General features: G+C 39.9%; 32 non-coding genes across 32 annotated transcripts; all 32 read right to left on the reverse strand.

The window, feature by feature from the left end:
- Positions 1-1908: 1908 nt before the first annotated feature.
- LOC141304675 (5S ribosomal RNA) lies at positions 1909-2027 on the reverse strand. The gene has a single exon (XR_012344312.1). It is a non-coding gene; the product is annotated as a 5S ribosomal RNA (ribosomal RNA).
- A 753-nt stretch (positions 2028-2780) lies between these two features.
- On the reverse strand, positions 2781-2899 carry LOC141304686 (5S ribosomal RNA). The gene has a single exon (XR_012344313.1). It is a non-coding gene; the product is annotated as a 5S ribosomal RNA (ribosomal RNA).
- A 753-nt stretch (positions 2900-3652) lies between these two features.
- On the reverse strand, positions 3653-3771 carry LOC141313909 (5S ribosomal RNA). The gene has a single exon (XR_012349985.1). It is a non-coding gene; the product is annotated as a 5S ribosomal RNA (ribosomal RNA).
- An 84-nt stretch (positions 3772-3855) lies between these two features.
- LOC141304697 (5S ribosomal RNA) lies at positions 3856-3974 on the reverse strand. Its single transcript, XR_012344314.1, has one exon. It is a non-coding gene; the product is annotated as a 5S ribosomal RNA (ribosomal RNA).
- Positions 3975-4727: 753 nt separating this feature from the next.
- LOC141304708 (5S ribosomal RNA) lies at positions 4728-4846 on the reverse strand. The gene has a single exon (XR_012344315.1). It is a non-coding gene; the product is annotated as a 5S ribosomal RNA (ribosomal RNA).
- Positions 4847-5599: 753 nt separating this feature from the next.
- LOC141304720 (5S ribosomal RNA) lies at positions 5600-5718 on the reverse strand. Its single transcript, XR_012344316.1, has one exon. It is a non-coding gene; the product is annotated as a 5S ribosomal RNA (ribosomal RNA).
- Positions 5719-6471: 753 nt separating this feature from the next.
- On the reverse strand, positions 6472-6590 carry LOC141318517 (5S ribosomal RNA). The gene has a single exon (XR_012352829.1). It is a non-coding gene; the product is annotated as a 5S ribosomal RNA (ribosomal RNA).
- Positions 6591-7343: 753 nt separating this feature from the next.
- On the reverse strand, positions 7344-7462 carry LOC141318724 (5S ribosomal RNA). Its single transcript, XR_012353024.1, has one exon. It is a non-coding gene; the product is annotated as a 5S ribosomal RNA (ribosomal RNA).
- Positions 7463-7546: 84 nt separating this feature from the next.
- LOC141317871 (5S ribosomal RNA) lies at positions 7547-7665 on the reverse strand. Its single transcript, XR_012352223.1, has one exon. It is a non-coding gene; the product is annotated as a 5S ribosomal RNA (ribosomal RNA).
- A 753-nt stretch (positions 7666-8418) lies between these two features.
- Positions 8419-8537, reverse strand: LOC141311952 (5S ribosomal RNA). The gene has a single exon (XR_012349187.1). It is a non-coding gene; the product is annotated as a 5S ribosomal RNA (ribosomal RNA).
- Positions 8538-9290: 753 nt separating this feature from the next.
- Positions 9291-9409, reverse strand: LOC141304731 (5S ribosomal RNA). The gene has a single exon (XR_012344317.1). It is a non-coding gene; the product is annotated as a 5S ribosomal RNA (ribosomal RNA).
- A 753-nt stretch (positions 9410-10162) lies between these two features.
- Positions 10163-10281, reverse strand: LOC141304742 (5S ribosomal RNA). The gene has a single exon (XR_012344318.1). It is a non-coding gene; the product is annotated as a 5S ribosomal RNA (ribosomal RNA).
- Positions 10282-11034: 753 nt separating this feature from the next.
- LOC141304764 (5S ribosomal RNA) lies at positions 11035-11153 on the reverse strand. Its single transcript, XR_012344320.1, has one exon. It is a non-coding gene; the product is annotated as a 5S ribosomal RNA (ribosomal RNA).
- Positions 11154-11905: 752 nt separating this feature from the next.
- Positions 11906-12024, reverse strand: LOC141304775 (5S ribosomal RNA). The gene has a single exon (XR_012344321.1). It is a non-coding gene; the product is annotated as a 5S ribosomal RNA (ribosomal RNA).
- A 752-nt stretch (positions 12025-12776) lies between these two features.
- On the reverse strand, positions 12777-12895 carry LOC141304786 (5S ribosomal RNA). Its single transcript, XR_012344322.1, has one exon. It is a non-coding gene; the product is annotated as a 5S ribosomal RNA (ribosomal RNA).
- Positions 12896-13648: 753 nt separating this feature from the next.
- On the reverse strand, positions 13649-13767 carry LOC141304797 (5S ribosomal RNA). Its single transcript, XR_012344323.1, has one exon. It is a non-coding gene; the product is annotated as a 5S ribosomal RNA (ribosomal RNA).
- Positions 13768-14520: 753 nt separating this feature from the next.
- Positions 14521-14639, reverse strand: LOC141304808 (5S ribosomal RNA). The gene has a single exon (XR_012344324.1). It is a non-coding gene; the product is annotated as a 5S ribosomal RNA (ribosomal RNA).
- A 753-nt stretch (positions 14640-15392) lies between these two features.
- LOC141304819 (5S ribosomal RNA) lies at positions 15393-15511 on the reverse strand. The gene has a single exon (XR_012344325.1). It is a non-coding gene; the product is annotated as a 5S ribosomal RNA (ribosomal RNA).
- Positions 15512-16264: 753 nt separating this feature from the next.
- LOC141304830 (5S ribosomal RNA) lies at positions 16265-16383 on the reverse strand. The gene has a single exon (XR_012344326.1). It is a non-coding gene; the product is annotated as a 5S ribosomal RNA (ribosomal RNA).
- Positions 16384-17136: 753 nt separating this feature from the next.
- On the reverse strand, positions 17137-17255 carry LOC141304841 (5S ribosomal RNA). Its single transcript, XR_012344327.1, has one exon. It is a non-coding gene; the product is annotated as a 5S ribosomal RNA (ribosomal RNA).
- A 753-nt stretch (positions 17256-18008) lies between these two features.
- LOC141313921 (5S ribosomal RNA) lies at positions 18009-18127 on the reverse strand. Its single transcript, XR_012349992.1, has one exon. It is a non-coding gene; the product is annotated as a 5S ribosomal RNA (ribosomal RNA).
- Positions 18128-18880: 753 nt separating this feature from the next.
- Positions 18881-18999, reverse strand: LOC141312617 (5S ribosomal RNA). The gene has a single exon (XR_012349247.1). It is a non-coding gene; the product is annotated as a 5S ribosomal RNA (ribosomal RNA).
- Positions 19000-19752: 753 nt separating this feature from the next.
- On the reverse strand, positions 19753-19871 carry LOC141304852 (5S ribosomal RNA). Its single transcript, XR_012344328.1, has one exon. It is a non-coding gene; the product is annotated as a 5S ribosomal RNA (ribosomal RNA).
- A 753-nt stretch (positions 19872-20624) lies between these two features.
- On the reverse strand, positions 20625-20743 carry LOC141313932 (5S ribosomal RNA). The gene has a single exon (XR_012350003.1). It is a non-coding gene; the product is annotated as a 5S ribosomal RNA (ribosomal RNA).
- A 753-nt stretch (positions 20744-21496) lies between these two features.
- On the reverse strand, positions 21497-21615 carry LOC141312628 (5S ribosomal RNA). Its single transcript, XR_012349248.1, has one exon. It is a non-coding gene; the product is annotated as a 5S ribosomal RNA (ribosomal RNA).
- A 753-nt stretch (positions 21616-22368) lies between these two features.
- LOC141304863 (5S ribosomal RNA) lies at positions 22369-22487 on the reverse strand. Its single transcript, XR_012344329.1, has one exon. It is a non-coding gene; the product is annotated as a 5S ribosomal RNA (ribosomal RNA).
- Positions 22488-23240: 753 nt separating this feature from the next.
- On the reverse strand, positions 23241-23359 carry LOC141304886 (5S ribosomal RNA). Its single transcript, XR_012344331.1, has one exon. It is a non-coding gene; the product is annotated as a 5S ribosomal RNA (ribosomal RNA).
- A 753-nt stretch (positions 23360-24112) lies between these two features.
- Positions 24113-24231, reverse strand: LOC141304897 (5S ribosomal RNA). Its single transcript, XR_012344332.1, has one exon. It is a non-coding gene; the product is annotated as a 5S ribosomal RNA (ribosomal RNA).
- A 753-nt stretch (positions 24232-24984) lies between these two features.
- On the reverse strand, positions 24985-25103 carry LOC141304908 (5S ribosomal RNA). Its single transcript, XR_012344333.1, has one exon. It is a non-coding gene; the product is annotated as a 5S ribosomal RNA (ribosomal RNA).
- A 753-nt stretch (positions 25104-25856) lies between these two features.
- LOC141312639 (5S ribosomal RNA) lies at positions 25857-25975 on the reverse strand. The gene has a single exon (XR_012349249.1). It is a non-coding gene; the product is annotated as a 5S ribosomal RNA (ribosomal RNA).
- Positions 25976-26728: 753 nt separating this feature from the next.
- LOC141304919 (5S ribosomal RNA) lies at positions 26729-26847 on the reverse strand. The gene has a single exon (XR_012344334.1). It is a non-coding gene; the product is annotated as a 5S ribosomal RNA (ribosomal RNA).
- Positions 26848-27600: 753 nt separating this feature from the next.
- Positions 27601-27719, reverse strand: LOC141304930 (5S ribosomal RNA). Its single transcript, XR_012344335.1, has one exon. It is a non-coding gene; the product is annotated as a 5S ribosomal RNA (ribosomal RNA).
- Positions 27720-27947: the final 228 nt, after the last annotated feature.

Raw genomic sequence — 27947 nt, forward strand, 5'->3', positions numbered from 1 at the left:
GCAGTTTAAAGGTTAAATTTAACATATATTGTATTTTATTAAGTCTAACTAATAGACAAATAACTGAAGAGTGAATCATTCACGTAGTTTCATTTGGAAATAATTTATCGTCACACAGTAAAATAGGCCTACATTCCTTCTCTTAACTAAAGAATTGAACATATAAAATATGAATTGAACATTTTATTTTGTTTAGTCTAATTAACAGACTAGACTATATAAATATTAAACTGTTTTACTGAGAAATGAATCATTCACGTAGTTTCATTTGTAAATGAAAACATCATGTATCGTCACACACGGGGATAAATACAATCAAAACGTCAAAACGTAATTGGCATAATTGTCAGGCGTTAAAAATAAATAGCCCTAACCAGGTATTGAAATAATAATAACAACCTATAATAAGAATAAATAATAAGTGATTTAGAGCTATCTACTTTTTTCTTTATTGTGAATCGCTTAACCTAAATAACTTTATATATGCTATTTGGCATATATTTAGCCAATATTGTGAACTACAATTATGCCAATAAAGTTTTGACTTTATGATTGTATTAATGCCCGTGTGTGACCATACGATTTACAAATGGAACGTGAATGATTCACTCGACAATGAAACACTATATAGGTTATAATTAGACTAAAAAGGAATATATGCCATATAGTATAATCAAAGCTTTCATGGCATGTCAGCATTTATCATTTAGATTCGGAATGTTAAGAGATCGAAATTAAGGGGGACATACTGAATATAAACGAATAATACATTTATTACAGAAAAAAAGGATCAATTAATGGATAAGACTTAAGGATGCATAAAATGTTTCTTGCAGGGCTATTTAATTTGAAGTACTTATATGTAATAAATTCTTGATAAACTTTTGAATGCTGTCTACATCGCGCACAGACATTCGCATATACAGCATTGCCTATTGTTAATATATAAGTTAATATTGCATTAATTTCTATAACAATTAATAAAAACATTTCTTAACTCAAAATAAAAAATATTAATAAACCTATCTCTGATAATCCTGGGTTATGGTTACGCAGGTTTGTTTATGCATTAAACATAAGGATGTCCTTACCTCGACAAAATAATCTTGTGGCCACGACATAATATGACATTCCCAGGAATTAATATCTCGTGGCAATGACAAAAAGTAATATGACGTTCCTACGAATTCATTTGTGTGGCCACGACAAACATAAGTGAACCGAAGGTGTCCCCTCCAGGTTACCGTACCTTTTAGTTTGCAGCAATGTTTTCAGCCTGCTCCAGTCCAGTGCGTTACATGACTGCCCCCTACTGATCATGTCTTTCCTATGTCATTGTATTTTCCGTGTTCCTTTGGAATACACCGGCGTCACGCGAGACCACTTTACTTCCCGCGCGCATTTTAAATGGCCAGATCTGTAAAAGACTTTAAAACAACACGATAAAACGAGGTAAACGCTGTTAAAAGAATACAGTTCATTTGTCCATACCCTAAAAACAGTCCAAGAATCCCAGTGTGTTGATAAGTCCAATGTGAGTGTCCACCGGTGTATATACAATCCACAGAAAGTGTAATCCAAAGTTTGCAGGTGGTGAATGGAAAGGTGAGCTCTAAAATTAGCAACTCCTCAATCCAACAGTTTGGTGACTGTCCTTTGTTTGTCATGCTGCTCTCTTATACAGTTGTACTTCCTGCTTCCTGTCATGTGTCTAGTCACATGGCAGGCCAACCATCCATTTTTTAAAGACACACACTCACTTAAAATGTTAAGAGTAATAAAATGGCCTAAAAAACATGTAAAACACTTAAAACTCTATAATACATTTAAATGATTGTAATAAATAGAGGGGTAAAACACGTCTTTCTAAAAGCCAGCATATTATATAAATAGTGAAGAAAAGGCAAAAGCTTACAGCACCTGGTATTCCCAGGCGGTCTCCCATCCAAGTACTAAGCAGGCCCGACGCTGCTTAGCTTCCGAGATCAGACGAGATCGGGCGCTCTCAGCGCGGTATGGCCGTAAGCGAGGGCTGCTCCAAAAAGTGGGCTATTTAAAGATCAGCCTCCGTAAAAGCCAGCATATTATATAAATAGTGAAGAAAAGGCAAAAGCTTACAGCACCTGGTATTGCCAGGCGGTCTCCCATCCAAGTGTAACAATCGGCCTTATCAGCCGTGTTACAAGACTAAAATGGGGTCAGATTTAACTGTGAGAGATGACTAGTGGTTAAAAGAATGAGACATAAAAGAAGATTGGTTTAAATAGATTTGGTTTATTTACAAGGTTCACATAAAAGACTTTAAAACAACACGATAAAACGAGGTAAACGATGTTAAAAGAATACAGTTCATTTGTCCATACCCTAAAAACAGTCCAAGAATCCCAGTGTGTTGATAAGTCCAATGTGAGTGTCCACCGGTGTATATACAATCCACAGAAAGTGTAATCCAAAGTTTGCAGGTGGTGAATGGAAAGGTGAGCTCTAAAATTAGCAACTCCTCAATCCAACAGTTTGGTGACTGTCCTTTGTTTGTCATGCTGCTCTCTTATACAGTTGTACTTTCTGCTTTCTGTCATGTGTCTAGTCACATGGCAGGCCAACCATCCATTTTTTAAAGACACACACTCACTTAAAATGTTAAGAGTAATAAAATGGCCTAAAAAACATGTAAAACACTTAAAACTCTATAATACATTTAAATGATTGTAATAAATAGAGCGGTAAAACACGTCTTTCTAAAAGCCAGCATATTATATAAATAGTGAAGAAAAGGCAAAAGCTTACAGCACCTGGTATTCCCAGGCGGTCTCCCATCCAAGTACTAAGCAGGCCCGACGCTGCTTAGCTTCCGAGATCAGACGAGATCGGGCGCTCTCAGCGCGGTATGGCCGTAAGCGAGGGCTGCTCCAAAAAGTGGGCCATTTAAAGATCAGCCTCCGTAAAAGCCAGCATATTATATAAATAGTGAAGAAAAGGCAAAAGCTTACAGCACCTGGTATTGCCAGGCGGTCTCCCATCCAAGTGTAACAATCGGCCTTATCAGCCGAGTTACAAGACTAAAATGGGGTCAGATTTAACTGTGAGAGATGACTAGTGGTTAAAAGAATGAGACATAAAAGAAGATTGGTTTAAATAGATTTGGTTTATTTACAAGGTTCACATAAAAGACTTTAAAACAACACGATAAAACGAGGTAAACGCTGTTAAAAGAATACAGTTCATTTGTCCATACCCTAAAAACAGTCCAAGAATCCCAGTGTGTTGATAAGTCCAATGTGAGTGTCCACCGGTGTATATACAATCCACAGAAAGTGTAATCCAAAGTTTGCAGGTGGTGAATGGAAAGGTGAGCTCTAAAATTAGCAACTCCTCAATCCAACAGTTTGGTGACTGTCCTTTGTTTGTCATGCTGCTCTCTTATACAGTTGTACTTCCTGCTTCCTGTCATGTGTCTAGTCACATGGCAGGCCAACCATCCATTTTTTAAAGACACACACTCACTTAAAATGTTAAGAGTAATAAAATGGCCTAAAAAACATGTAAAACACTTAAAACTCTATAATACATTTAAATGATTGTAATAAATAGAGCGGTAAAACACGTCTTTCTAAAAGCCAGCATATTATATAAATAGTGAAGAAAAGGCAAAAGCTTACAGCACCTGGTATTCCCAGGCGGTCTCCCATCCAAGTACTAGGCAGGCCCGACGCTGCTTAGCTTCCGAGATCAGACGAGATCGGGCGCTCTCAGCGCGGTATGGCCGTAAGCGAGGGCTGCTCCAAAAAGTGGGCCATTTAAAGATCAGCCTCCGTAAAAGCCAGCATATTATATAAATAGTGAAGAAAAGGCAAAAGCTTACAGCACCTGGTATTCCCAGGCGGTCTCCCATCCAAGTACTAAGCAGGCCCGACGCTGCTTAGCTTCCGAGATCAGACGAGATCGGGCGCTCTCAGCGCGGTATGGCCGTAAGCGAGGGCTGCTCCAAAAAGTGGGCTATTTAAAGATCAGCCTTCGTAAAAGCCAGCATATTATATAAATAGTGAAGAAAAGGCAAAAGCTTACAGCACCTGGTATTCCCAGGCGGTCTCCCATCCAAGTGTAACAATCGGCCTTATCAGCCGAGTTACAAGACTAAAATGGGGTCAGATTTAACTGTGAGAGATGACTAGTGGTTAAAAGAATGAGACATAAAAGAAGATTGGTTTAAATAGATTTGGTTTATTTACAAGGTTCACATAAAAGACTTTAAAACAACACGATAAAACGAGGTAAACGCTGTTAAAAGAATACAGTTCATTTGTCCATACCCTAAAAACAGTCCAAGAATCCCAGTGTGTTGATAAGTCCAATGTGAGTGTCCACCGGTGTATATACAATCCACAGAAAGTGTAATCCAAAGTTTGCAGGTGGTGAATGGAAAGGTGAGCTCTAAAATTAGCAACTCCTCAATCCAACAGTTTGGTGACTGTCCTTTGTTTGTCATGCTGCTCTCTTATACAGTTGTACTTCCTGCTTCCTGTCATGTGTCTAGTCACATGGCAGGCCAACCATCCATTTTTTAAAGACACACACTCACTTAAAATGTTAAGAGTAATAAAATGGCCTAAAAAACATGTAAAACACTTAAAACTCTATAATACATTTAAATGATTGTAATAAATAGAGCGGTAAAACACGTCTTTCTAAAAGCCAGCATATTATATAAATAGTGAAGAAAAGGCAAAAGCTTACAGCACCTGGTATTCCCAGGCGGTCTCCCATCCAAGTACTAAGCAGGCCCGACGCTGCTTAGCTTCCGAGATCAGACGAGATCGGGCGCTCTCAGCGCGGTATGGCCGTAAGCGAGGGCTGCTCCAAAAAGTGGGCCATTTAAAGATCAGCCTCCGTAAAAGCCAGCATATTATATAAATAGTGAAGAAAAGGCAAAAGCTTACAGCACCTGGTATTGCCAGGCGGTCTCCCATCCAAGTGTAACAATCGGCCTTATCAGCCGAGTTACAAGACTAAAATGGGGTCAGATTTAACTGTGAGAGATGACTAGTGGTTAAAAGAATGAGACATAAAAGAAGATTGGTTTAAATAGATTTGGTTTATTTACAAGGTTCACATAAAAGACTTTAAAACAACACGATAAAACGAGGTAAACGCTGTTAAAAGAATACAGTTCATTTGTCCATACCCTAAAAACAGTCCAAGAATCCCAGTGTGTTGATAAGTCCAATGTGAGTGTCCACCGGTGTATATACAATCCACAGAAAGTGTAATCCAAAGTTTGCAGGTGGTGAATGGAAAGGTGAGCTCTAAAATTAGCAACTCCTCAATCCAACAGTTTGGTGACTGTCCTTTGTTTGTCATGCTGCTCTCTTATACAGTTGTACTTCCTGCTTCCTGTCATGTGTCTAGTCACATGGCAGGCCAACCATCCATTTTTTAAAGACACACACTCACTTAAAATGTTAAGAGTAATAAAATGGCCTAAAAAACATGTAAAACACTTAAAACTCTATAATACATTTAAATGATTGTAATAAATAGAGCGGTAAAACACGTCTTTCTAAAAGCCAGCATATTATATAAATAGTGAAGAAAAGGCAAAAGCTTACAGCACCTGGTATTCCCAGGCGGTCTCCCATCCAAGTACTAAGCAGGCCCGACGCTGCTTAGCTTCCGAGATCAGACGAGATCGGGCGCTCTCAGCGCGGTATGGCCGTAAGCGAGGGCTGCTCCAAAAAGTGGGCTATTTAAAGATCAGCCTTCGTAAAAGCCAGCATATTATATAAATAGTGAAGAAAAGGCAAAAGCTTACAGCACCTGGTATTCCCAGGCGGTCTCCCATCCAAGTGTAACAATCGGCCTTATCAGCCGAGTTACAAGACTAAAATGGGGTCAGATTTAACTGTGAGAGATGACTAGTGGTTAAAAGAATGAGACATAAAAGAAGATTGGTTTAAATAGATTTAGTTTATTTACAAGGTTCACATAAAAGACTTTAAAACAACACGATAAAACGAGGTAAACGCTGTTAAAAGAATACAGTTCATTTGTCCATACCCTAAAAACAGTCCAAGAATCCCAGTGTGTTGATAAGTCCAATGTGAGTGTCCACCGGTGTATATACAATCCACAGAAAATGTAATCCAAAATTTGCAGGTGGTGAATGGAAAGGTGAGCTCTAAAATTAGCAACTCCTCAATCCAACAGTTTGGTGACTGTCCTTTGTTTGTCATGCTGCTCTCTTATACAGTTGTACTTCCTGCTTCCTGTCATGTGTCTAGTCACATGGCAGGCCAACCATCCATTTTTTAAAGACACACACTCACTTAAAATGTTAAGAGTAATAAAATGGCCTAAAAAACATGTAAAACACTTAAAACTCTATAATACATTTAAATGATTGTAATAAATAGAGCGGTAAAACACGTCTTTCTAAAAGCCAGCATATTATATAAATAGTGAAGAAAAGGCAAAAGCTTACAGCACCTGGTATTCCCAGGCGGTCTCCCATCCAAGCACTAAGCAGGCCCGACGCTGCTTAGCTTCCGAGATCAGACGAGATCGGGCGCTCTCAGCGCGGTATGGCCGTAAGCGAGGGCTGCTCCAAAAAGTGGGCCATTTAAAGATCAGCCTCCGTAAAAGCCAGCATATTATATAAATAGTGAAGAAAAGGCAAAAGCTTACAGCACCTGGTATTGCCAGGCGGTCTCCCATCCAAGTGTAACAATCGGCCTTATCAGCCGAGTTACAAGACTAAAATGGGGTCAGATTTAACTGTGAGAGATGACTAGTGGTTAAAAGAATGAGACATAAAAGAAGATTGGTTTAAATAGATTTGGTTTATTTACAAGGTTCACATAAAAGACTTTAAAACAACACGATAAAACGAGGTAAACGCTGTTAAAAGAATACAGTTCATTTGTCCATACCCTAAAAACAGTCCAAGAATCCCAGTGTGTTGATAAGTCCAATGTGAGTGTCCACCGGTGTATATACAATCCACAGAAAGTGTAATCCAAAGTTTGCAGGTGGTGAATGGAAAGGTGAGCTCTAAAATTAGCAACTCCTCAATCCAACAGTTTGGTGACTGTCCTTTGTTTGTCATGCTGCTCTCTTATACAGTTGTACTTCCTGCTTCCTGTCATGTGTCTAGTCACATGGCAGGCCAACCATCCATTTTTTAAAGACACACACTCACTTAAAATGTTAAGAGTAATAAAATGGCCTAAAAAACATGTAAAACACTTAAAACTCTATAATACATTTAAATGATTGTAATAAATAGAGCGGTAAAACACGTCTTTCTAAAAGCCAGCATATTATATAAATAGTGAAGAAAAGGCAAAAGCTTACAGCACCTGGTATTCCCAGGCGGTCTCCCATCCAAGTACTAGGCAGGCCCGACGCTGCTTAGTTTCCGAGATCAGACGAGATCGGGCGCTCTCAGCGCGGTATGGCCGTAAGCGAGGGCTGCTCCAAAAAGTGGGCCATTTAAAGATCAGCCTCCGTAAAAGCCAGCATATTATATAAATAGTGAAGAAAAGGCAAAAGCTTACAGCACCTGGTATTCCCAGGCAGTCTCCCATCCAAGTACTAAGCAGGCCCGACGCTGCTTAGCTTCCGAGATCAGACGAGATCGGGCGCTCTCAGCGCGGTATGGCCGTAAGCGAGGGCTGCTCCAAAAAGTGGGCTATTTAAAGATCAGCCTTCGTAAAAGCCAGCATATTATATAAATAATGAAGAAAAGGCAAAAGCTTACAGCACCTGGTATTCCCAGGCGGTCTCCCATCCAAGTGTAACAATCGGCCTTATCAGCCGAGTTACAAGACTAAAATGGGGTCAGATTTAACTGTGAGAGATGACTAGTGGTTAAAAGAATGAGACATAAAAGAAGATTGGTTTAAATAGATTTAGTTTATTTACAAGGTTCACATAAAAGACTTTAAAACAACACGATAAAACGAGGTAAACGCTGTTAAAAGAATACAGTTCATTTGTCCATACCCTAAAAACAGTCCAAGAATCCCAGTGTGTTGATAAGTCCAATGTGAGTGTCCACCGGTGTATATACAATCCACAGAAAATGTAATCCAAAGTTTGCAGGTGGTGAATGGAAAGGTGAGCTCTAAAATTAGCAACTCCTCAATCCAACAGTTTGGTGACTGTCCTTTGTTTGTCATGCTGCTCTCTTATACAGTTGTACTTCCTGCTTCCTGTCATGTGTCTAGTCACATGGCAGGCCAACCATCCATTTTTTAAAGACACACACTCACTTAAAATGTTAAGAGTAATAAAATGGCCTAAAAAACATGTAAAACACTTAAAACTCTATAATACATTTAAATGATTGTAATAAATAGAGCGGTAAAACACGTCTTTCTAAAAGCCAGCATATTATATAAATAGTGAAGAAAAGGCAAAAGCTTACAGCACCTGGTATTCCCAGGCGGTCTCCCATCCAAGTACTAAGCGGGCCCGACGCTGCTTAGCTTCCGAGATCAGACGAGATCGGGCGCTCTCAGCGCGGTATGGCCGTAAGCGAGGGCTGCTCCAAAAAGTGGGCCATTTAAAGATCAGCCTCCGTAAAAGCCAGCATATTATATAAATAGTGAAGAAAAGGCAAAAGCTTACAGCACCTGGTATTGCCAGGCGGTCTCCCATCCAAGTGTAACAATCGGCCTTATCAGCCGAGTTACAAGACTAAAATGGGGTCAGATTTAACTGTGAGAGATGACTAGTGGTTAAAAGAATGAGACATAAAAGAAGATTGGTTTAAATAGATTTGGTTTATTTACAAGGTTCACATAAAAGACTTTAAAACAACACGATAAAACGAGGTAAACGCTGTTAAAAGAATACAGTTCATTTGTCCATACCCTAAAAACAGTCCAAGAATCCCAGTGTGTTGATAAGTCCAATGTGAGTGTCCACCGGTGTATATACAATCCACAGAAAGTGTAATCCAAAGTTTGCAGGTGGTGAATGGAAAGGTGAGCTCTAAAATTAGCAACTCCTCAATCCAACAGTTTGGTGACTGTCCTTTGTTTGTCATGCTGCTCTCTTATACAGTTGTACTTCCTGCTTCCTGTCATGTGTCTAGTCACATGGCAGGCCAACCATCCATTTTTTAAAGACACACACTCACTTAAAATGTTAAGAGTAATAAAATGGCCTAAAAAACATGTAAAACACTTAAAACTCTATAATACATTTAAATGATTGTAATAAATAGAGCGGTAAAACACGTCTTTCTAAAAGCCAGCATATTATATAAATAGTGAAGAAAAGGCAAAAGCTTACAGCACCTGGTATTCCCAGGCGGTCTCCCATCCAAGTACTAAGCAGGCCCGACGCTGCTTAGCTTCCGAGATCAGACGAGATCGGGCGCTCTCAGCGCGGTATGGCCGTAAGCGAGGGCTGCTCCAAAAAGTGGGCCATTTAAAGATCAGCCTCCGTAAAAGCCAGCATATTATATAAATAGTGAAGAAAAGGCAAAAGCTTACAGCACCTGGTATTGCCAGGCGGTCTCCCATCCAAGTGTAACAATCGGCCTTATCAGCCGAGTTACAAGACTAAAATGGGGTCAGATTTAACTGTGAGAGATGACTAGTGGTTAAAAGAATGAGACATAAAAGAAGATTGGTTTAAATAGATTTGGTTTATTTACAAGGTTCACATAAAAGACTTTAAAACAACACGATAAAACGAGGTAAACGCTGTTAAAAGAATACAGTTCATTTGTCCATACCCTAAAAACAGTCCAAGAATCCCAGTGTGTTGATAAGTCCAATGTGAGTGTCCACCGGTGTATATACAATCCACAGAAAGTGTAATCCAAAGTTTGCAGGTGGTGAATGGAAAGGTGAGCTCTAAAATTAGCAACTCCTCAATCCAACAGTTTGGTGACTGTCCTTTGTTTGTCATGCTGCTCTCTTATACAGTTGTACTTCCTGCTTCCTGTCATGTGTCTAGTCACATGGCAGGCCAACCATCCATTTTTTAAAGACACACACTCACTTAAAATGTTAAGAGTAATAAAATGGCCTAAAAAACATGTAAAACACTTAAAACTCTATAATACATTTAAATGATTGTAATAAATAGAGCGGTAAAACACGTCTTTCTAAAAGCCAGCATATTATATAAATAGTGAAGAAAAGGCAAAAGCTTACAGCACCTGGTATTCCCAGGCGGTCTCCCATCCAAGTACTAAGCAGGCCCGACGCTGCTTAGCTTCCGAGATCAGACGAGATCGGGCGCTCTCAGCGCGGTATGGCCGTAAGCGAGGGCTGCTCCAAAAAGTGGGCTATTTAAAGATCAGCCTTCGTAAAAGCCAGCATATTATATAAATAGTGAAGAAAAGGCAAAAGCTTACAGCACCTGGTATTCCCAGGCGGTCTCCCATCCAAGTGTAACAATCGGCCTTATCAGCCGAGTTACAAGACTAAAATGGGGTCAGATTTAACTGTGAGAGATGACTAGTGGTTAAAAGAATGAGACATAAAAGAAGATTGGTTTAAATAGATTTAGTTTATTTACAAGGTTCACATAAAAGACTTTAAAACAACACGATAAAACGAGGTAAACGCTGTTAAAAGAATACAGTTCATTTGTCCATACCCTAAAAACAGTCCAAGAATCCCAGTGTGTTGATAAGTCCAATGTGAGTGTCCACCGGTGTATATACAATCCACAGAAAATGTAATCCAAAGTTTGCAGGTGGTGAATGGAAAGGTGAGCTCTAAAATTAGCAACTCCTCAATCCAACAGTTTGGTGACTGTCCTTTGTTTGTCATGCTGCTCTCTTATACAGTTGTACTTCCTGCTTCCTGTCATGTGTCTAGTCACATGGCAGGCCAACCATCCATTTTTTAAAGACACACACTCACTTAAAATGTTAAGAGTAATAAAATGGCCTAAAAAACATGTAAAACACTTAAAACTCTATAATACATTTAAATGATTGTAATAAATAGAGCGGTAAAACACGTCTTTCTAAAAGCCAGCATATTATATAAATAGTGAAGAAAAGGCAAAAGCTTACAGCACCTGGTATTCCCAGGCGGTCTCCCATCCAAGTACTAAGCAGGCCCGACGCTGCTTAGCTTCCGAGATCAGACGAGATCGGGCGCTCTCAGCGCGGTATGGCCGTAAGCGAGGGCTGCTCCAAAAAGTGGGCCATTTAAAGATCAGCCTCCGTAAAAGCCAGCATATTATATAAATAGTGAAGAAAAGGCAAAAGCTTACAGCACCTGGTATTGCCAGGCGGTCTCCCATCCAAGTGTAACAATCGGCCTTATCAGCCGAGTTACAAGACTAAAATGGGGTCAGATTTAACTGTGAGAGATGACTAGTGGTTAAAAGAATGAGACATAAAAGAAGATTGGTTTAAATAGATTTGGTTTATTTACAAGGTTCACATAAAAGACTTTAAAACAACACGATAAAACGAGGTAAACGCTGTTAAAAGAATACAGTTCATTTGTCCATACCCTAAAAACAGTCCAAGAATCCCAGTGTGTTGATAAGTCCAATGTGAGTGTCCACCGGTGTATATACAATCCACAGAAAGTGTAATCCAAAGTTTGCAGGTGGTGAATGGAAAGGTGAGCTCTAAAATTAGCAACTCCTCAATCAACAGTTTGGTGACTGTCCTTTGTTTGTCATGCTGCTCTCTTATACAGTTGTACTTCCTGCTTCCTGTCATGTGTCTAGTCACATGGCAGGCCAACCATCCATTTTTTAAAGACACACACTCACTTAAAATGTTAAGAGTAATAAAATGGCCTAAAAAACATGTAAAACACTTAAAACTCTATAATACATTTAAATGATTGTAATAAATAGAGCGGTAAAACACGTCTTTCTAAAAGCCAGCATATTATATAAATAGTGAAGAAAAGGCAAAAGCTTACAGCACCTGGTATTCCCAGGCGGTCTCCCATCCAAGTACTAAGCAGGCCCGACGCTGCTTAGCTTCCGAGATCAGACGAGATCGGGCGCTCTCAGCGCGGTATGGCCGTAAGCGAGGGCTGCTCCAAAAAGTGGGCCATTTAAAGATCAGCCTCCGTAAAAGCCAGCATATTATATAAATAGTGAAGAAAAGGCAAAAGCTTACAGCACCTGGTATTGCCAGGCGGTCTCCCATCCAAGTGTAACAATCGGCCTTATCAGCCGAGTTACAAGACTAAAATGGGGTCAGATTTAACTGTGAGAGATGACTAGTGGTTAAAAGAATGAGACATAAAAGAAGATTGGTTTAAATAGATTTGGTTTATTTACAAGGTTCACATAAAAGACTTTAAAACAACACGATAAAACGAGGTAAACGCTGTTAAAAGAATACAGTTCATTTGTCCATACCCTAAAAACAGTCCAAGAATCCCAGTGTGTTGATAAGTCCAATGTGAGTGTCCACCGGTGTATATACAATCCACAGAAAGTGTAATCCAAAGTTTGCAGGTGGTGAATGGAAAGGTGAGCTCTAAAATTAGCAACTCCTCAATCAACAGTTTGGTGACTGTCCTTTGTTTGTCATGCTGCTCTCTTATACAGTTGTACTTCCTGCTTCCTGTCATGTGTCTAGTCACATGGCAGGCCAACCATCCATTTTTTAAAGACACACACTCACTTAAAATGTTAAGAGTAATAAAATGGCCTAAAAAACATGTAAAACACTTAAAACTCTATAATACATTTAAATGATTGTAATAAATAGAGCGGTAAAACACGTCTTTCTAAAAGCCAGCATATTATATAAATAGTGAAGAAAAGGCAAAAGCTTACAGCACCTGGTATTCCCAGGCGGTCTCCCATCCAAGTACTAAGCAGGCCCGACGCTGCTTAGCTTCCGAGATCAGACGAGATCGGGCGCTCTCAGCGCGGTATGGCCGTAAGCGAGGGCTGCTCCAAAAAGTGGGCCATTTAAAGATCAGCCTCCGTAAAAGCCAGCATATTATATAAATAGTGAAGAAAAGGCAAAAGCTTACAGCACCTGGTATTGCCAGGCGGTCTCCCATCCAAGTGTAACAATCGGCCTTATCAGCCGAGTTACAAGACTAAAATGGGGTCAGATTTAACTGTGAGAGATGACTAGTGGTTAAAAGAATGAGACATAAAAGAAGATTGGTTTAAATAGATTTGGTTTATTTACAAGGTTCACATAAAAGACTTTAAAACAACACGATAAAACGAGGTAAACGCTGTTAAAAGAATACAGTTCATTTGTCCATACCCTAAAAACAGTCCAAGAATCCCAGTGTGTTGATAAGTCCAATGTGAGTGTCCACCGGTGTATATACAATCCACAGAAAGTGTAATCCAAAGTTTGCAGGTGGTGAATGGAAAGGTGAGCTCTAAAATTAGCAACTCCTCAATCCAACAGTTTGGTGACTGTCCTTTGTTTGTCATGCTGCTCTCTTATACAGTTGTACTTCCTGCTTCCTGTCATGTGTCTAGTCACATGGCAGGCCAACCATCCATTTTTTAAAGACACACACTCACTTAAAATGTTAAGAGTAATAAAATGGCCTAAAAAACATGTAAAACACTTAAAACTCTATAATACATTTAAATGATTGTAATAAATAGAGCGGTAAAACACGTCTTTCTAAAAGCCAGCATATTATATAAATAGTGAAGAAAAGGCAAAAGCTTACAGCACCTGGTATTCCCAGGCGGTCTCCCATCCAAGTACTAAGCAGGCCCGACGCTGCTTAGCTTCCGAGATCAGACGAGATCGGGCGCTCTCAGCGCGGTATGGCCGTAAGCGAGGGCTGCTCCAAAAAGTGGGCCATTTAAAGATCAGCCTCCGTAAAAGCCAGCATATTATATAAATAGTGAAGAAAAGGCAAAAGCTTACAGCACCTGGTATTGCCAGGCGGTCTCCCATCCAAGTGTAACAATCGGCCTTATCAGCCGAGTTACAAGACTAAAATGGGGTCAGATTTAACTGTGAGAGATGACTAGTGGTTAAAAGAATGAGACATAAAAGAAGATTGGTTTAAATAGATTTGGTTTATTTACAAGGTTCACATAAAAGACTTTAAAACAACACGATAAAACGAGGTAAACGCTGTTAAAAGAATACAGTTCATTTGTCCATACCCTAAAAACAGTCCAAGAATCCCAGTGTGTTGATAAGTCCAATGTGAGTGTCCACCGGTGTATATACAATCCACAGAAAGTGTAATCCAAAGTTTGCAGGTGGTGAATGGAAAGGTGAGCTCTAAAATTAGCAACTCCTCAATCCAACAGTTTGGTGACTGTCCTTTGTTTGTCATGCTGCTCTCTTATACAGTTGTACTTCCTGCTTCCTGTCATGTGTCTAGTCACATGGCAGGCCAACCATCCATTTTTTAAAGACACACACTCACTTAAAATGTTAAGAGTAATAAAATGGCCTAAAAAACATGTAAAACACTTAAAACTCTATAATACATTTAAATGATTGTAATAAATAGAGCGGTAAAACACGTCTTTCTAAAAGCCAGCATATTATATAAATAGTGAAGAAAAGGCAAAAGCTTACAGCACCTGGTATTCCCAGGCGGTCTCCCATCCAAGTACTAAGCAGGCCCGACGCTGCTTAGCTTCCGAGATCAGACGAGATCGGGCGCTCTCAGCGCGGTATGGCCGTAAGCGAGGGCTGCTCCAAAAAGTGGGCCATTTAAAGATCAGCCTCCGTAAAAGCCAGCATATTATATAAATAGTGAAGAAAAGGCAAAAGCTTACAGCACCTGGTATTGCCAGGCGGTCTCCCATCCAAGTGTAACAATCGGCCTTATCAGCCGAGTTACAAGACTAAAATGGGGTCAGATTTAACTGTGAGAGATGACTAGTGGTTAAAAGAATGAGACATAAAAGAAGATTGGTTTAAATAGATTTGGTTTATTTACAAGGTTCACATAAAAGACTTTAAAACAACACGATAAAACGAGGTAAACGCTGTTAAAAGAATACAGTTCATTTGTCCATACCCTAAAAACAGTCCAAGAATCCCAGTGTGTTGATAAGTCCAATGTGAGTGTCCACCGGTGTATATACAATCCACAGAAAGTGTAATCCAAAGTTTGCAGGTGGTGAATGGAAAGGTGAGCTCTAAAATTAGCAACTCCTCAATCCAACAGTTTGGTGACTGTCCTTTGTTTGTCATGCTGCTCTCTTATACAGTTGTACTTCCTGCTTCCTGTCATGTGTCTAGTCACATGGCAGGCCAACCATCCATTTTTTAAAGACACACACTCACTTAAAATGTTAAGAGTAATAAAATGGCCTAAAAAACATGTAAAACACTTAAAACTCTATAATACATTTAAATGATTGTAATAAATAGAGCGGTAAAACACGTCTTTCTAAAAGCCAGCATATTATATAAATAGTGAAGAAAAGGCAAAAGCTTACAGCACCTGGTATTCCCAGGCGGTCTCCCATCCAAGTACTAAGCAGGCCCGACGCTGCTTAGCTTCCGAGATCAGACGAGATCGGGCGCTCTCAGCGCGGTATGGCCGTAAGCGAGGGCTGCTCCAAAAAGTGGGCTATTTAAAGATCAGCCTTCGTAAAAGCCAGCATATTATATAAATAGTGAAGAAAAGGCAAAAGCTTACAGCACCTGGTATTCCCAGGCGGTCTCCCATCCAAGTGTAACAATCGGCCTTATCAGCCGAGTTACAAGACTAAAATGGGGTCAGATTTAACTGTGAGAGATGACTAGTGGTTAAAAGAATGAGACATAAAAGAAGATTGGTTTAAATAGATTTAGTTTATTTACAAGGTTCACATAAAAGACTTTAAAACAACACGATAAAACGAGGTAAACGCTGTTAAAAGAATACAGTTCATTTGTCCATACCCTAAAAACAGTCCAAGAATCCCAGTGTGTTGATAAGTCCAATGTGAGTGTCCACCGGTGTATATACAATCCACAGAAAATGTAATCCAAAATTTGCAGGTGGTGAATGGAAAGGTGAGCTCTAAAATTAGCAACTCCTCAATCCAACAGTTTGGTGACTGTCCTTTGTTTGTCATGCTGCTCTCTTATACAGTTGTACTTCCTGCTTCCTGTCATGTGTCTAGTCACATGGCAGGCCAACCATCCATTTTTTAAAGACACACACTCACTTAAAATGTTAAGAGTAATAAAATGGCCTAAAAAACATGTAAAACACTTAAAACTCTATAATACATTTAAATGATTGTAATAAATAGAGCGGTAAAACACGTCTTTCTAAAAGCCAGCATATTATATAAATAGTGAAGAAAAGGCAAAAGCTTACAGCACCTGGTATTCCCAGGCGGTCTCCCATCCAAGTACTAAGCAGGCCCGACGCTGCTTAGCTTCCGAGATCAGACGAGATCGGGCGCTCTCAGCGCGGTATGGCCGTAAGCGAGGGCTGCTCCAAAAAGTGGGCCATTTAAAGATCAGCCTCCGTAAAAGCCAGCATATTATATAAATAGTGAAGAAAAGGCAAAAGCTTACAGCACCTGGTATTGCCAGGCGGTCTCCCATCCAAGTGTAACAATCGGCCTTATCAGCCGAGTTACAAGACTAAAATGGGGTCAGATTTAACTGTGAGAGATGACTAGTGGTTAAAAGAATGAGACATAAAAGAAGATTGGTTTAAATAGATTTGGTTTATTTACAAGGTTCACATAAAAGACTTTAAAACAACACGATAAAACGAGGTAAACGCTGTTAAAAGAATACAGTTCATTTGTCCATACCCTAAAAACAGTCCAAGAATCCCAGTGTGTTGATAAGTCCAATGTGAGTGTCCACCGGTGTATATACAATCCACAGAAAGTGTAATCCAAAGTTTGCAGGTGGTGAATGGAAAGGTGAGCTCTAAAATTAGCAACTCCTCAATCCAACAGTTTGGTGACTGTCCTTTGTTTGTCATGCTGCTCTCTTATACAGTTGTACTTCCTGCTTCCTGTCATGTGTCTAGTCACATGGCAGGCCAACCATCCATTTTTTAAAGACACACACTCACTTAAAATGTTAAGAGTAATAAAATGGCCTAAAAAACATGTAAAACACTTAAAACTCTATAATACATTTAAATGATTGTAATAAATAGAGCGGTAAAACACGTCTTTCTAAAAGCCAGCATATTATATAAATAGTGAAGAAAAGGCAAAAGCTTACAGCACCTGGTATTCCCAGGCGGTCTCCCATCCAAGTACTAAGCAGGCCCGACGCTGCTTAGCTTCCGAGATCAGACGAGATCGGGCGCTCTCAGCGCGGTATGGCCGTAAGCGAGGGCTGCTCCAAAAAGTGGGCCATTTAAAGATCAGCCTCCGTAAAAGCCAGCATATTATATAAATAGTGAAGAAAAGGCAAAAGCTTACAGCACCTGGTATTGCCAGGCGGTCTCCCATCCAAGTGTAACAATCGGCCTTATCAGCCGAGTTACAAGACTAAAATGGGGTCAGATTTAACTGTGAGAGATGACTAGTGGTTAAAAGAATGAGACATAAAAGAAGATTGGTTTAAATAGATTTGGTTTATTTACAAGGTTCACATAAAAGACTTTAAAACAACACGATAAAACGAGGTAAACGCTGTTAAAAGAATACAGTTCATTTGTCCATACCCTAAAAACAGTCCAAGAATCCCAGTGTGTTGATAAGTCCAATGTGAGTGTCCACCGGTGTATATACAATCCACAGAAAGTGTAATCCAAAGTTTGCAGGTGGTGAATGGAAAGGTGAGCTCTAAAATTAGCAACTCCTCAATCCAACAGTTTGGTGACTGTCCTTTGTTTGTCATGCTGCTCTCTTATACAGTTGTACTTCCTGCTTCCTGTCATGTGTCTAGTCACATGGCAGGCCAACCATCCATTTTTTAAAGACACACACTCACTTAAAATGTTAAGAGTAATAAAATGGCCTAAAAAACATGTAAAACACTTAAAACTCTATAATACATTTAAATGATTGTAATAAATAGAGCGGTAAAACACGTCTTTCTAAAAGCCAGCATATTATATAAATAGTGAAGAAAAGGCAAAAGCTTACAGCACCTGGTATTCCCAGGCGGTCTCCCATCCAAGTACTAGGCAGGCCCGACGCTGCTTAGCTTCCGAGATCAGACGAGATCGGGCGCTCTCAGCGCGGTATGGCCGTAAGCGAGGGCTGCTCCAAAAAGTGGGCCATTTAAAGATCAGCCTCCGTAAAAGCCAGCATATTATATAAATAGTGAAGAAAAGGCAAAAGCTTACAGCACCTGGTATTGCCAGGCGGTCTCCCATCCAAGTGTAACAATCGGCCTTATCAGCCGAGTTACAAGACTAAAATGGGGTCAGATTTAACTGTGAGAGATGACTAGTGGTTAAAAGAATGAGACATAAAAGAAGATTGGTTTAAATAGATTTGGTTTATTTACAAGGTTCACATAAAAGACTTTAAAACAAAACGATAAAACGAGGTAAACGCTGTTAAAAGAATACAGTTCATTTGTCCATACCCTAAAAACAGTCCAAGAATCCCAGTGTGTTGATAAGTCCAATGTGAGTGTCCACCGGTGTATATACAATCCACAGAAAGTGTAATCCAAAGTTTGCAGGTGGTGAATGGAAAGGTGAGCTCTAAAATTAGCAACTCCTCAATCCAACAGTTTGGTGACTGTCCTTTGTTTGTCATGCTGCTCTCTTATACAGTTGTACTTCCTGCTTCCTGTCATGTGTCTAGTCACATGGCAGGCCAACCATCCATTTTTTAAAGACACACACTCACTTAAAATGTTAAGAGTAATAAAATGGCCTAAAAAACATGTAAAACACTTAAAACTCTATAATACATTTAAATGATTGTAATAAATAGAGCGGTAAAACACGTCTTTCTAAAAGCCAGCATATTATATAAATAGTGAAGAAAAGGCAAATGCTTACAGCACCTGGTATTCCCAGGCGGTCTCCCATCCAAGTACTAAGCAGGCCCGACGCTGCTTAGCTTCCGAGATCAGACGAGATCGGGCGCTCTCAGCGCGGTATGGCCGTAAGCGAGGGCTGCTCCAAAAAGTGGGCTATTTAAAGATCAGCCTTCGTAAAAGCCAGCATATTATATAAATAGTGAAGAAAAGGCAAAAGCTTACAGCACCTGGTATTCCCAGGCAGTCTCCCATCCAAGTGTAACAATCGGCCTTATCAGCCGAGTTACAAGACTAAAATGGGGTCAGATTTAACTGTGAGAGATGACTAGTGGTTAAAAGAATGAGACATAAAAGAAGATTGGTTTAAATAGATTTAGTTTATTTACAAGGTTCACATAAAAGACTTTAAAACAACACGATAAAACGAGGTAAACGCTGTTAAAAGAATACAGTTCATTTGTCCATACCCTAAAAACAGTCCAAGAATCCCAGTGTGTTGATAAGTCCAATGTGAGTGTCCACCGGTGTATATACAATCCACAGAAAGTGTAATCCAAAGTTTGCAGGTGGTGAATGGAAAGGTGAGCTCTAAAATTAGCAACTCCTCAATCCAACAGTTTGGTGACTGTCCTTTGTTTGTCATGCTGCTCTCTTATACAGTTGTACTTCCTGCTTCCTGTCATGTGTCTAGTCACATGGCAGGCCAACCATCCATTTTTTAAAGACACACACTCACTTAAAATGTTAAGAGTAATAAAATGGCCTAAAAAACATGTAAAACACTTAAAACTCTATAATACATTTAAATGATTGTAATAAATAGAGCGGTAAAACACGTCTTTCTAAAAGCCAGCATATTATATAAATAGTGAAGAAAAGGCAAAAGCTTACAGCACCTGGTATTCCCAGGCGGTCTCCCATCCAAGTACTAAGCAGGCCCGACGCTGCTTAGCTTCCGAGATCAGACGAGATCGGGCGCTCTCAGCGCGGTATGGCCGTAAGCGAGGGCTGCTCCAAAAAGTGGGCCATTTAAAGATCAGCCTCCGTAAAAGCCAGCATATTATATAAATAGTGAAGAAAAGGCAAAAGCTTACAGCACCTGGTATTGCCAGGCGGTCTCCCATCCAAGTGTAACAATCGGCCTTATCAGCCGAGTTACAAGACTAAAATGGGGTCAGATTTAACTGTGAGAGATGACTAGTGGTTAAAAGAATGAGACATAAAAGAAGATTGGTTTAAATAGATTTGGTTTATTTACAAGGTTCACATAAAAGACTTTAAAACAACACGATAAAACGAGGTAAACGCTGTTAAAAGAATACAGTTCATTTGTCCATACCCTAAAAACAGTCCAAGAATCCCAGTGTGTTGATAAGTCCAATGTGAGTGTCCACCGGTGTATATACAATCCACAGAAAGTGTAATCCAAAGTTTGCAGGTGGTGAATGGAAAGGTGAGCTCTAAAATTAGCAACTCCTCAATCCAACAGTTTGGTGACTGTCCTTTGTTTGTCATGCTGCTCTCTTATACAGTTGTACTTCCTGCTTCCTGTCATGTGTCTAGTCACATGGCAGGCCAACCATCCATTTTTTAAAGACACACACTCACTTAAAATGTTAAGAGTAATAAAATGGCCTAAAAAACATGTAAAACACTTAAAACTCTATAATACATTTAAATGATTGTAATAAATAGAGCGGTAAAACACGTCTTTCTAAAAGCCAGCATATTATATAAATAGTGAAGAAAAGGCAAAAGCTTACAGCACCTGGTATTCCCAGGCGGTCTCCCATCCAAGTACTAGGCAGGCCCGACGCTGCTTAGCTTCCGAGATCAGACGAGATCGGGCGCTCTCAGCGCGGTATGGCCGTAAGCGAGGGCTGCTCCAAAAAGTGGGCCATTTAAAGATCAGCCTCCGTAAAAGCCAGCATATTATATAAATAGTGAAGAAAAGGCAAAAGCTTACAGCACCTGGTATTGCCAGGCGGTCTCCCATCCAAGTGTAACAATCGGCCTTATCAGCCGAGTTACAAGACTAAAATGGGGTCAGATTTAACTGTGAGAGATGACTAGTGGTTAAAAGAATGAGACATAAAAGAAGATTGGTTTAAATAGATTTGGTTTATTTACAAGGTTCACATAAAAGACTTTAAAACAAAACGATAAAACGAGGTAAACGCTGTTAAAAGAATACAGTTCATTTGTCCATACCCTAAAAACAGTCCAAGAATCCCAGTGTGTTGATAAGTCCAATGTGAGTGTCCACCGGTGTATATACAATCCACAGAAAGTGTAATCCAAAGTTTGCAGGTGGTGAATGGAAAGGTGAGCTCTAAAATTAGCAACTCCTCAATCCAACAGTTTGGTGACTGTCCTTTGTTTGTCATGCTGCTCTCTTATACAGTTGTACTTCCTGCTTCCTGTCATGTGTCTAGTCACATGGCAGGCCAACCATCCATTTTTTAAAGACACACACTCACTTAAAATGTTAAGAGTAATAAAATGGCCTAAAAAACATGTAAAACACTTAAAACTCTATAATACATTTAAATGATTGTAATAAATAGAGCGGTAAAACACGTCTTTCTAAAAGCCAGCATATTATATAAATAGTGAAGAAAAGGCAAATGCTTACAGCACCTGGTATTCCCAGGCGGTCTCCCATCCAAGTACTAAGCAGGCCCGACGCTGCTTAGCTTCCGAGATCAGACGAGATCGGGCGCTCTCAGCGCGGTATGGCCGTAAGCGAGGGCTGCTCCAAAAAGTGGGCTATTTAAAGATCAGCCTTCGTAAAAGCCAGCATATTATATAAATAGTGAAGAAAAGGCAAAAGCTTACAGCACCTGGTATTCCCAGGCAGTCTCCCATCCAAGTGTAACAATCGGCCTTATCAGCCGAGTTACAAGACTAAAATGGGGTCAGATTTAACTGTGAGAGATGACTAGTGGTTAAAAGAATGAGACATAAAAGAAGATTGGTTTAAATAGATTTAGTTTATTTACAAGGTTCACATAAAAGACTTTAAAACAACACGATAAAACGAGGTAAACGCTGTTAAAAGAATACAGTTCATTTGTCCATACCCTAAAAACAGTCCAAGAATCCCAGTGTGTTGATAAGTCCAATGTGAGTGTCCACCGGTGTATATACAATCCACAGAAAGTGTAATCCAAAGTTTGCAGGTGGTGAATGGAAAGGTGAGCTCTAAAATTAGCAACTCCTCAATCCAACAGTTTGGTGACTGTCCTTTGTTTGTCATGCTGCTCTCTTATACAGTTGTACTTCCTGCTTCCTGTCATGTGTCTAGTCACATGGCAGGCCAACCATCCATTTTTTAAAGACACACACTCACTTAAAATGTTAAGAGTAATAAAATGGCCTAAAAAACATGTAAAACACTTAAAACTCTATAATACATTTAAATGATTGTAATAAATAGAGCGGTAAAACACGTCTTTCTAAAAGCCAGCATATTATATAAATAGTGAAGAAAAGGCAAAAGCTTACAGCACCTGGTATTCCCAGGCGGTCTCCCATCCAAGTACTAAGCAGGCCCGACGCTGCTTAGCTTCCGAGATCAGACGAGATCGGGCGCTCTCAGCGCGGTATGGCCGTAAGCGAGGGCTGCTCCAAAAAGTGGGCCATTTAAAGATCAGCCTCCGTAAAAGCCAGCATATTATATAAATAGTGAAGAAAAGGCAAAAGCTTACAGCACCTGGTATTGCCAGGCGGTCTCCCATCCAAGTGTAACAATCGGCCTTATCAGCCGAGTTACAAGACTAAAATGGGGTCAGATTTAACTGTGAGAGATGACTAGTGGTTAAAAGAATGAGACATAAAAGAAGATTGGTTTAAATAGATTTGGTTTATTTACAAGGTTCACATAAAAGACTTTAAAACAACACGATAAAACGAGGTAAACGCTGTTAAAAGAATACAGTTCATTTGTCCATACCCTAAAAACAGTCCAAGAATCCCAGTGTGTTGATAAGTCCAATGTGAGTGTCCACCGGTGTATATACAATCCACAGAAAGTGTAATCCAAAGTTTGCAGGTGGTGAATGGAAAGGTGAGCTCTAAAATTAGCAACTCCTCAATCCAACAGTTTGGTGACTGTCCTTTGTTTGTCATGCTGCTCTCTTATACAGTTGTACTTCCTGCTTCCTGTCATGTGTCTAGTCACATGGCAGGCCAACCATCCATTTTTTAAAGACACACACTCACTTAAAATGTTAAGAGTAATAAAATGGCCTAAAAAACATGTAAAACACTTAAAACTCTATAATACATTTAAATGATTGTAATAAATAGAGCGGTAAAACACGTCTTTCTAAAAGCCAGCATATTATATAAATAGTGAAGAAAAGGCAAAAGCTTACAGCACCTGGTATTCCCAGGCGGTCTCCCATCCAAGTACTAAGCAGGCCCGACGCTGCTTAGCTTCCGAGATCAGACGAGATCGGGCGCTCTCAGCGCGGTATGGCCGTAAGCGAGGGCTGCTCCAAAAAGTGGGCCATTTAAAGATCAGCCTCCGTAAAAGCCAGCATATTATATAAATAGTGAAGAAAAGGCAAAAGCTTACAGCACCTGGTATTGCCAGGCGGTCTCCCATCCAAGTGTAACAATCGGCCTTATCAGCCGAGTTACAAGACTAAAATGGGGTCAGATTTAACTGTGAGAGATGACTAGTGGTTAAAAGAATGAGACATAAAAGAAGATTGGTTTAAATAGATTTGGTTTATTTACAAGGTTCACATAAAAGACTTTAAAACAACACGATAAAACGAGGTAAACGCTGTTAAAAGAATACAGTTCATTTGTCCATACCCTAAAAACAGTCCAAGAATCCCAGTGTGTTGATAAGTCCAATGTGAGTGTCCACCGGTGTATATACAATCCACAGAAAGTGTAATCCAAAGTTTGCAGGTGGTGAATGGAAAGGTGAGCTCTAAAATTAGCAACTCCTCAATCCAACAGTTTGGTGACTGTCCTTTGTTTGTCATGCTGCTCTCTTATACAGTTGTACTTCCTGCTTCCTGTCATGTGTCTAGTCACATGGCAGGCCAACCATCCATTTTTTAAAGACACACACTCACTTAAAATGTTAAGAGTAATAAAATGGCCTAAAAAACATGTAAAACACTTAAAACTCTATAATACATTTAAATGATTGTAATAAATAGAGCGGTAAAACACGTCTTTCTAAAAGCCAGCATATTATATAAATAGTGAAGAAAAGGCAAAAGCTTACAGCACCTGGTATTCCCAGGCGGTCTCCCATCCAAGTACTAAGCAGGCCCGACGCTGCTTAGCTTCCGAGATCAGACGAGATCGGGCGCTCTCAGCGCGGTATGGCCGTAAGCGAGGGCTGCTCCAAAAAGTGGGCTATTTAAAGATCAGCCTCCGTAAAAGCCAGCATATTATATAAATAGTGAAGAAAAGGCAAAAGCTTACAGCACCTGGTATTCCCAGGCGGTCTCCCATCCAAGTGTAACAATCGGCCTTATCAGCCGAGTTACAAGACTAAAATGGGGTCAGATTTAACTGTGAGAGATGACTAGTGGTTAAAAGAATGAGACATAAAAGAAGATTGGTTTAAATAGATTTGGTTTATTTACAAGGTTCACATAAAAGACTTTAAAACAACACGATAAAACGAGGTAAACGCTGTTAAAAGAATACAGTTCATTTGTCCATACCCTAAAAACAGTCCAAGAATCCCAGTGTGTTGATAAGTCCAATGTGAGTGTCCACCGGTGTATATACAATCCACAGAAAGTGTAATCCAAAGTTTGCAGGTGGTGAATGGAAAGGTGAGCTCTAAAATTAGCAACTCCTCAATCCAACAGTTTGGTGACTGTCCTTTGTTTGTCATGCTGCTCTCTTATACAGTTGTACTTCCTGCTTCCTGTCATGTGTCTAGTCACATGGCAGGCCAACCATCCATTTTTTAAAGACACACACTCACTTAAAATGTTAAGAGTAATAAAATGGCCTAAAAAACATGTAAAACACTTAAAACTCTATAATACATTTAAATGATTGTAATAAATAGAGGGGTAAAACACGTCTTTCTAAAAGCCAGCATATTATATAAATAGTGAAGAAAAGGCAAAAGCTTACAGCACCTGGTATTCCCAGGCGGTCTCCCATCCAAGTACTAAGCAGGCCCGACGCTGCTTAGCTTCCGAGATCAGACGAGATCGGGCGCTCTCAGCGCGGTATGGCCGTAAGCGAGGGCTGCTCCAAAAAGTGGGCCATTTAAAGATCAGCCTCCGTAAAAGCCAGCATATTATATAAATAGTGAAGAAAAGGCAAAAGCTTACAGCACCTGGTATTGCCAGGCGGTCTCCCATCCAAGTGTAACAATCGGCCTTATCAGCCGAGTTACAAGACTAAAATGGGGTCAGATTTAACTGTGAGAGATGACTAGTGGTTAAAAGAATGAGACATAAAAGAAGATTGGTTTAAATAGATTTGGTTTATTTACAAGGTTCACATAAAAGACTTTAAAACAAAACGATAAAACGAGGTAAACGCTGTTAAAAGAATACAGTTCATTTGTCCATACCCTAAAAACAGTCCAAGAATCCCAGTGTGTTGATAAGTCCAATGTGAGTGTCCACCGGTGTATATACAATCCACAGAAAGTGTAATCCAAAGTTTGCAGGTGGTGAATGGAAAGGTGAGCTCTAAAATTAGCAACTCCTCAATCCAACAGTTTGGTGACTGTCCTTTGTTTGTCATGCTGCTCTCTTATACAGTTGTACTTCCTGCTTCCTGTCATGTGTCTAGTCACATGGCAGGCCAACCATCCATTTTTTAAAGACACACACTCACTTAAAATGTTAAGAGTAATAAAATGGCCTAAAAAACATGTAAAACACTTAAAACTCTATAATACATTTAAATGATTGTAATAAATAGAGCGGTAAAACACGTCTTTCTAAAAGCCAGCATATTATATAAATAGTGAAGAAAAGGCAAATGCTTACAGCACCTGGTATTCCCAGGCGGTCTCCCATCCAAGTACTAAGCAGGCCCGACGCTGCTTAGCTTCCGAGATCAGACGAGATCGGGCGCTCTCAGCGCGGTATGGCCGTAAGCGAGGGCTGCTCCAAAAAGTGGGCTATTTAAAGATCAGCCTTCGTAAAAGCCAGCATATTATATAAATAGTGAAGAAAAGGCAAAAGCTTACAGCACCTGGTATTCCCAGGCAGTCTCCCATCCAAGTGTAACAATCGGCCTTATCAGCCGAGTTACAAGACTAAAATGGGGTCAGATTTAACTGTGAGAGATGACTAGTGGTTAAAAGAATGAGACATAAAAGAAGATTGGTTTAAATAGATTTAGTTTATTTACAAGGTTCACATAAAAGACTTTAAAACAACACGATAAAACGAGGTAAACGCTGTTAAAAGAATACAGTTCATTTGTCCATACCCTAAAAACAGTCCAAGAATCCCAGTGTGTTGATAAGTCCAATGTGAGTGTCCACCGGTGTATATACAATCCACAGAAAGTGTAATCCAAAGTTTGCAGGTGGTGAATGGAAAGGTGAGCTCTAAAATTAGCAACTCCTCAATCCAACAGTTTGGTGACTGTCCTTTGTTTGTCATGCTGCTCTCTTATACAGTTGTACTTCCTGCTTCCTGTCATGTGTCTAGTCACATGGCAGGCCAACCATCCATTTTTTAAAGACACACACTCACTTAAAATGTTAAGAGTAATAAAATGGCCTAAAAAACATGTAAAACACTTAAAACTCTATAATACATTTAAATGATTGTAATAAATAGAGCGGTAAAACACGTCTTTCTAAAAGCCAGCATATTATATAAATAGTGAAGAAAAGGCAAAAGCTTACAGCACCTGGTATTCCCAGGCGGTCTCCCATCCAAGTACTAAGCAGGCCCGACGCTGCTTAGCTTCCGAGATCAGACGAGATCGGGCGCTCTCAGCGCGGTATGGCCGTAAGCGAGGGCTGCTCCAAAAAGTGGGCCATTTAAAGATCAGCCTCCGTAAAAGCCAGCATATTATATAAATAGTGAAGAAAAGGCAAAAGCTTACAGCACCTGGTATTGCCAGGCGGTCTCCCATCCAAGTGTAACAATCGGCCTTATCAGCCGAGTTACAAGACTAAAATGGGGTCAGATTTAACTGTGAGAGATGACTAGTGGTTAAAAGAATGAGACATAAAAGAAGATTGGTTTAAATAGATTTGGTTTATTTACAAGGTTCACATAAAAGACTTTAAAACAACACGATAAAACGAGGTAAACGCTGTTAAAAGAATACAGTTCATTTGTCCATACCCTAAAAACAGTCCAAGAATCCCAGTGTGTTGATAAGTCCAATGTGAGTGTCCACCGGTGTATATACAATCCACAGAAAGTGTAATCCAAAGTTTGCAGGTGGTGAATGGAAAGGTGAGCTCTAAAATTAGCAACTCCTCAATCCAACAGTTTGGTGACTGTCCTTTGTTTGTCATGCTGCTCTCTTATACAGTTGTACTTCCTGCTTCCTGTCATGTGTCTAGTCACATGGCAGGCCAACCATCCATTTTTTAAAGACACACACTCACTTAAAATGTTAAGAGTAATAAAATGGCCTAAAAAACATGTAAAACACTTAAAACTCTATAATACATTTAAATGATTGTAATAAATAGAGCGGTAAAACACGTCTTTCTAAAAGCCAGCATATTATATAAATAGTGAAGAAAAGGCAAAAGCTTACAGCACCTGGTATTCCCAGGCGGTCTCCCATCCAAGTACTAAGCAGGCCCGACGCTGCTTAGCTTCCGAGATCAGACGAGATCGGGCGCTCTCAGCGCGGTATGGCCGTAAGCGAGGGCTGCTCCAAAAAGTGGGCCATTTAAAGATCAGCCTCCGTAAAAGCCAGCATATTATATAAATAGTGAAGAAAAGGCAAAAGCTTACAGCACCTGGTATTGCCAGGCGGTCTCCCATCCAAGTGTAACAATCGGCCTTATCAGCCGAGTTACAAGACTAAAATGGGGTCAGATTTAACTGTGAGAGATGACTAGTGGTTAAAAGAATGAGACATAAAAGAAGAT

The sequence above is a fragment of the Garra rufa genome, chromosome 1 (genome assembly GCF_049309525.1).
Source record: "Garra rufa chromosome 1, GarRuf1.0, whole genome shotgun sequence".
Taxonomy (NCBI): Eukaryota; Metazoa; Chordata; class Actinopteri; order Cypriniformes; family Cyprinidae; genus Garra; species Garra rufa.